This window comes from Entelurus aequoreus, linkage group LG16 (assembly GCF_033978785.1).
Source record: "Entelurus aequoreus isolate RoL-2023_Sb linkage group LG16, RoL_Eaeq_v1.1, whole genome shotgun sequence".
NCBI lineage: Eukaryota > Metazoa > Chordata > Actinopteri > Syngnathiformes > Syngnathidae > Entelurus > Entelurus aequoreus.
The window spans coordinates 30,694,115-30,702,238 of NC_084746.1; the positions used below are offsets into that span (position 1 = coordinate 30,694,115).

Consider the following 8,124-nt stretch of genomic DNA (forward strand, 5'->3'; position numbering starts at 1 on the left):
AATGAAATTAACAATGTCTACACACACAGCTTCGGCATTTTGGTGTAAAAGGATGAAGTGATAGACGACAGGTAAAAATATAACAAATCTACCTGTGGCAGCATAGGAGGAAGTTATGTACATCTGCATCTCATCGCCTGTAATTGTGGTGCGTTCAAGGACCCTTGAAATGTAAAGCAGGGAGACTTAACCCCCGGGTGCTGCACTAATAATATTATAAGCATAATAATAAATGTATTATAATCATAATCATAATAATAAATGTATTATTATGATGTATTATAATACCCACTGATGATAATACTATGTGAATCAACTAATCTCTATTTTACACTATGACAGAAAAGAAAATCTGACATATTTATAATCATATTTAGGTGAATAATGACAGGTTGTATGATTATTTAAATTAATATTCTGGCTACTTTATATTGAGTTGAAAAAATCTATATTGAAAAAAAAACTCAAAACAAAATTATTTTGGGGGGTTATCTTGATCTTTATCTTTATCTTCTAAATAAATGAATCCCATATTTTAAAGTAAAAAAACTAATTAAGGTTTTGACAAGTGTTTTAAAAAGCTGGTTTCCACCAAAACTATGCAATTGTTGTTTTTTAGTGTATGTAAACATACCAAGTGTTTGTGTATGAGACGGTAACGTTGGGTTTACTTTAGAGGGTGGAATGGGGGTGCTCATCCAGTAGTCTTGTATATGGGGGCCCAAAATTTGGTGTTACATCTCTGGGTACCAACGCAGTTTGTTTTAAATGTCACCGTTTACTTAATAGGCAGGGAAAATATTGGACTGTGTAGCAATAGACAGTTTATGCAGTGATGAGAAGAAAAAAGAAGTGTTAAAGAATGTGTACATAAATAAATCGAAAAAAATAAATGAACAAATAAAACAATACAGGACTATTTTTTGTTATATATATTTTTTTATGTTAATTTAACATAGAATAATTGTTTGATAATTTAGTTTTGCATGTCTCATGACACATTATCTGTATGTAATATTGGCTGCATTTTAAATAGCTATTTGTGTGCCGTGTTGTTCCAGACCACAGCAAACGTTACCTGGCTTGCCAACGATTGTAATAAATCTATTAAAAGAAGACAGCCTGCCATTTCCCTTAACTTGGACACACAAATCTATACCTTTGGCCATTAAAAGCCAGTAATTTCCAGAAGTTATCTCACCAAAGCTGCCACAAATGATTGGAGGATGCGGGAAAAACTGTGAACATTCTTGTGATTTGGATAACATCGGACTGTCTGCTCCACAGGATGAATTTTGAGGATCAGTCATAGACAATTTAGCGTGAAAAGCAAATTTTATTTTCACTCACATACAAAACATCGTAACTTGGATTGTTTCCCTGGCTTCGAGACTCTCCCGAATGACAGTGCGGCGAAGACACAACAAACTCCCTTCTTGATTCTCATGGACTGTTGTTGTTGACTTTGGACTGACTAGCGGCTGCACGACACCAAGGCCACAGAACAGAGACACGTGGCAGGCTTACAAACACACATGAATCCACAAAAATCCAACGCCACACACACATACCCCACCCCCCATCCAACGCCCTTGGCGCAAATCCCTTAGGGGTGATGGACGGATGGGCAGCGCCTGAAGAGCTGCAACCTGCCACTGTAGTCGCGACTCTCTCCCCTCTGTTGCAAGTCTCGAGATGTATGTTGTAATATGTATATATGCTTTGCTATGGAGGTTTTTTCCCACTACAGACTGGGCCCTCTTAGGAGCCCAGTCTAAAATGTATTTTTTTACTCATCCTTCCCCAACGTTGACCTTTTTCCCATCTTTTACGGGGCGCCTTGTGGCGACCCATCAGCGTTCCTGTTCTGTAACCCTGTACGCTGTTTGTTTGTCTAATCTTGAATGGGTTTGTGCTAAAAACAAAGTTTTGTCGTACTTGTGCAATGACAATACAGACCTACCTACCTACCTTTTGAGTAGCCTCTGATTTATTAATGGTTTCTAATGTAAAAATGTGTGGAATAAATATTACATTTCAACATTTCTGTCAACGAAGATTTGCTTCAGCCTGCGACAGTCATTTTACTAGTAGGCTATTCTAGTTAATATAGACACTTACGTCATGTGTTGCCTTCATTTAAAGACTTACTGTTTATACCGCTTTTCATTTTTTGCGGCTCCAGACAGATTTGTTTTTTGTATTTTTGGTCTAATATGGCTCTTTCAACATTTTGGGTTGCCGACCCCTGGGTTAACCGGAAAAGCAATACATTTATCTGTACTAAAAGGAAATAAGCACCCCCCAGTGTACGGGAGGCACATGGCGTATGACCATTAGTTGCATTAGAGAGAGTGCATGGACACTCGGCCTACAAAAATTTAACTGAACGGAAACAGACTAATTTAGTGCATGAAAACGTAGTGATTAATGGTTGTTTAGTGCATAAAAAATAGCACATTTAGAGAAGAAGCTGAAAAAGTGATGATTTGTTGCATAGTGTGCAACGTTACACAGCATTAAATATTATTGACTGCATTAAAGTTGAAGTTTGCAGTGGTGCACAACTATAAGATGTCAGTTGGTTGGCATCAGTTTATTTCGAACTAGCAAACAATTACAAGGTAATGCATCACATACTTCCAGTTGTTTCATTACAGCGCGTACACAATGGAATAGGAAGAAGCGGAGCTTATTCGATCCTAACCCTTTTTCGTATCATAGCAGGTTTTAACCTGTTTGTTTGTTCTCTATTTGTTACACAATGGCAAATAAATGAATAGATTAGTAAATAGATAAATGAATATACAATGAATAAGTAAATAATTATTAAATACATAAATAAACAATAATTAAAGGTCCCATAAATAAATATTCAAATAATGTATTGTTGACCTATGAGATAAATACAATTATCTAATATATTTTAAATAAGGTTTAAGACGTTTATCAAAATTCTTCTTCTTTGTATTTTGTGACCACTTTGTGTTTGAACAGTTTCTTAAATTAGGTCATATTAGAACATTGCTTGATTTCCTTGCTTAATACAGTCCATAATTTAATTCCACATACTGATATGCTATAGGTCTTAAATGTTGTACATGCATACAACACTTGTCTAAGGTTATATTTCTCCTCTATTGTTGAGAATTGTTGTACATTCTTGGGTATCAGTTTATAGTTTGCTTTGTACATAATTTTAACTGTTTGCAAACGCACCAAGTCCTTAAATTTCAAAATGTTTAATTCAACAACTAAAGGGGTTTGATTGTTCTCTATATCCAACATTATGTATTGTCCTGACTGACCTTTTTTGTAATACAGTTAGTGAATGAAGTTTATTTTTGTGAATATTTACCTATATTTCTGCACAATAACTCAGATATGGTAACACTAGTGAGCAGTAGAGAATATGAAGTGATGTTTGGTCAACAACATATTTTGCTTTATTCATTATTGACATGTTTCTTGCTACTTTATGTTCTATATATTTTATATGAGATTTCCAGTTCATTTTATCATCTATTATTACACCTCAAAATGTAATTGATTTTACCGTTTCAATATATACTCAGTCTATTTGCATTTGTGTTTGACTTTCCCTTCTACTGTTCCCGAATAGCTTTATTTAGTTTTACTGAGATTCAATGATAGTCTGTTTTTGTTAAACAATCTTTTTAATTTGTGAATTTCTTCTATTATTTATATTAGCTACTGTGTGTTCTCTCCTGAACTTTAGGTTTGTTAACTAAACAAATGTCGTTCATATAGAAATTAAACAATTTTGGTCGCAGTATTCATCCCTGAGGTACGCCACATGATATATTTAGGGCTGTCGACGTTTGTTCTCCTATCTTCACTTATAGATTCCTGTTGGTTAAGTAGCTTCTTACCCAATTCAAGACCTCTGATGCAATACAGTTCTAATGAGTTTATTACCATATTAAGATTTATTAAAATGCTTTTGCTGTATCCATAAACACTGCAGCTGCACTTTGTTTACCATCAGTTGCGGTGGTAATCTCCTCCGTTATATAAATTAATGCCATTAATGTTGAAATGTTGACTCTGTATCCGCAATGGTTGTCTGTGAGTGTTTCGCTTGTATTCACAAATCCGTCCAATCTGTTAAACATTTTGTCAATAATTTTAGAAAATGGTGGTAGAGAAACAGAACTGCAGTTTGTAAACTGGTGTTTGTCTCCAGTCTTATAAATCAATACGACATTTGCTATCTAACCCTAACCCTATTTTGAAATGATAGGTTGCTGATATTTAGACTTAGACTTAGACTTAGACAAGGGAAATTGTTCCACACAATAGCTTAGTTACAAAGAATGGAAAGGGTAAGGATGGAAAGGATAATGCAGGTATAAAGTAGACCAAAAATGTACCATAGTAGCAATATAACTTATATGTAATATTTACATATTTTATATACAGTATATAATTATTATATACTGTATACCAGTGGTCCCCAACCTTTTTGTAGCTGGGGACCGGTCAACGCTTGAAAATGTGTCCCACAGACACAGGGGGGTGGTGGGGGGGATTTTTTTTTACATTTATTTATTTTTTTTCCATAAAGAAATACAATCAAATGTGCTTACGGACTGTATCCCTGCAGACTGTATTGATCTATATTGACATACGCATACACAATATGTATATATTGTGTTTTTTATGTTGATTTAATTTAAAAAAATAAAATAAAAAATAAAAAATAAATATATATATATATATATATATATATATATATATATATATATATATATATATATATATATATATATATATATATATATATATATATATATATATATATATATATATATTTTTTTTTTTTTAATTTCTTGCGCGGCCCGGTACCAATCGGTGGTTGGGGACCACTGCTGTATACTGTAAATATTATGTAATATAATATATCAGTATATATTATATTATTATATTGTATTATTTTATATAATATATACAATATATAACAAATTAAAAATAAATAATACAAATATGTTAAAGGTTCTAAAATCTCTTCAACAACCTTTTTAATCGTTTCCATATAAATGTTGTTAGAGTCAGTAGCCATCATAACAGTGCAAAATACAACCACGATAATCAAAGTATTGTTGAATCAATAACCAAAATTGAGGTTATTATCGCTATGAAAGATATAATTTTGGATACTTGATACCTGGTACCATAAAAGACAAACAAAAAAAACAGCTTTTTCGAGAAACCTTCCTGAAGGCTGGATTTTACAAGAATTTCTTTAACAAGATTGAAACTGTGCCAGTTCAAATATTATTTTCCAGAAGTGTCTATTTACTAGCTCTGATACATCTTCTTGCCAAAATTTTCCACAGCAGATATGTATTCCAGTTTTAATGAAGAGTTTCTAGACAAATGGAATAATAGTGTGTAGCCTGAAAGAAACAATTAGATGACCTGACTTGGGTTGAGGTGATGTTACACAAACATGCCCGCTGTACTCGTGCCAACTAACTGAATTGGTATCGTGCCGAAAGACAATTCTTGTTTTAGTCCCTCCTGCACTACAATGCCGTGGAAACAGTTCCCACGGTGTTGCCACGCCACCTGGGACACCCTTGTGTGACAGGAGCACTGTGTTTACCTGTACACGGTGTTCTCAAGGACAAGCTGCAGAAAAAAAGCCTGTTTGTCTTCGTCACGAACTCTTAATATGCTACTATTCCCACTCAACTTATACCTTGTTTCTTATTGCTTTTATACCTTCCAGAGTTCATAGGAAATTATGTAAATAGAACTCATCTGTTACAGGGTCAAACTGTCAACATTACAAAACCATATTTAACTGTACAGATTTTTTTTTTTTTTTAACATTTTTGCCATAAAAGTAATGAATGTGTAAAAAGAAGTTAACCTTAAATAGAGTAATTGCTCTTATTTTCGACGATGTAAGTGTAATAAGTTAATTGTCGTCAGGGATGGGCAACTTCCATATTTAAACCAATAAGGCCCCAATTCCAGGTTCCTGGGAATCGATGCTAAGACACGCGGGTACCAATTTTCTGTACTTTTGTGTTTGTTAATGTGTTAGCAAATATTAATTGTTTAAGAATAACATCTTTTTTTTTTTCAAGTAACATTTATCAGTGAGCTTATGATGACAACTGTGCTGTTCAGTTGTTACATCTTTTTACAATTCTGAGTCTCATTTGCAAGTGTATATATATTATGGCAGTGTCGCCTTAGCCAGGAAGTAGTCTTTGCCATTAAGTTGAAAGTGCCAGTCTTGTCTTTTGTTGAGCCCCACAAAGTGCTTATATTGTAAATATTGGAACTAAAAATGTTCATTATGTCTTCTCATTCATATACTTCTCAAATGTTGTTTTTGTCAGACAACATTTTCGGTATACTGGATGGAATTTTTACCTGACATGTTTTCTATTGTCATCTGCAGTCTTCTTCAAAAAAGCCAGGTCTGCCTGGTTGGTCACGCCGAAAAGAACAGCTGGTAGGCAACACATCACAGTGGTCAGGTGACCCTTTGGAAGAAGACTGGAGATGACAGTCGAAACATGTCAGGTAAATATTCCATCCGGTTTACCGCAAATATTGTCTGACTAAAAGAACATGACAAAAGTAAAATGTAAGTACTGTACCTATTACACACCAGATGTGTCATGACCTGTGCCTCAGAACTTGTTGTTGTTCTCCTTGATTTTGTGTTTAGTTCTGTTCCTAGCGCTCCTTGCTTCTCTTTGTTTTCATTTCTTGTTTATTGATTAGTGTCCCCACATGCTGCCGCCTTTATATACCCGTCCTACCCTACTGGCCTTTGCAGGATTCTTGTTCGCCACTGTTTGAGACTGGTTTTGTTCGACTACCCACGTTGTTCATAGTATGCTAAGAGCTTTATGTTTGCTACACTTTACATGTGCTTTCCTGCAGCACAACTCCATGTATTTTTGCCAAGAAGGATTAAATCTGCATCTTACCTGCACGCTGCTTACAGCTTTCCCTTCCGCATCTTTGAAACACAACTTTCGCTCCAATGCGACCTGAGCGTGACAAGTTGTTTGATAAAAAAAATGCATCTTGGATGTTGTTTTGATTAGCAAATTTGGAAGTGTTAATATGGCTACGTAAAATGGCTAATGCTAATTAGCAGCATGTCTGTGGCATATGCAATGTAAATTAGCATCGAGGGAACACATTTTGAAAAGTGGAGTCTTACTGTACTTTTGAGTGCTTACTATCAGGCATGTTTGCTTTGCTTGTAATACTTTGTAACGTTACAGATAAAGGAAGTCCAGCTGAGTCTACACCGAGGGCTTGTTTGCTCGCCACGTGCTTGAGACGGTGCCGAGTCTGCAACCGGATGTGACGTCATCAAATGTATCTGTGGGGGGAGGTATAGTCAGTGCTGCTTGCAGGAGGAATAGTCACCGCCGCTGTCCATGGTACTGAGGACGAGCGCCATCGGGCAGGGGCGGGGTATGTGCTGGCGGCGAGACACAGCTGGCAGGTGATTAGATTTCCCAGGTGGTACGTGTTAATCTAATTGATAATAATTGATAATCTAGTTGATAAAACATATGAGCATTAAAACTTTGTTAAAACCTGCAAGCTTGGATCCTGTGAAGTGTCTGTCAATGGGACTTCCACAGTATCGAAATAGGGTACCGTTTGATTCTACTTGAATCGGTTCATGGTAGGACTGATAGAATTCGGTCAGTACTAATAAAAGTACCGAATTTGATACTCATCCCTAATCGTCACATAATAAAAGGTAACCGTAAATTGTGTACCTACCCTTAACTTTGATGACATGAAGGTAAAAAAGAAGTTAACCGCTGCAGTGTGAAATTTAAAATACAAAACGTCACAGTGGATACTTGCTCTTTACTTTGATGACTCAATGGCCTCTGTGCATAGAGTGCTTGTTCCTGCCTGGGAGGCGAGTATCTTCCCCACAGATCCGACTTTGCAGTCGTACTTTGTACAGCCTAGGTTTCTTCTTCTTCATTCTTTATGATGTTGACATATTGTACTGAGCAGCCAGAAGAATGTGTTGTGCTGCCACCGCGTCGAACTACCGTATTTTCCGGACCATAGGGTGCACCAGATTAAAAGGCGCGCTGC

At 35.7% G+C, this 8,124-nt stretch overlaps 1 long non-coding RNA gene across 2 annotated transcripts in view; it reads left to right on the top strand.

Annotated features, from left to right (window-relative positions):
• Positions 1 to 7,599, top strand: part of LOC133631333 (uncharacterized) — a 41,820-nt gene extending 34,221 nt beyond the window's left edge. For both annotated transcript variants that reach the window (XR_009821445.1, XR_009821444.1), the window contains 2 exons: positions 6,440 to 6,564; positions 7,281 to 7,599. This is a non-coding gene — a long non-coding RNA (uncharacterized LOC133631333). The remainder of the gene's footprint in view (positions 1 to 6,439; positions 6,565 to 7,280) is intronic.
• The last annotated feature ends 525 nt before the right edge of the window (positions 7,600 to 8,124 follow it).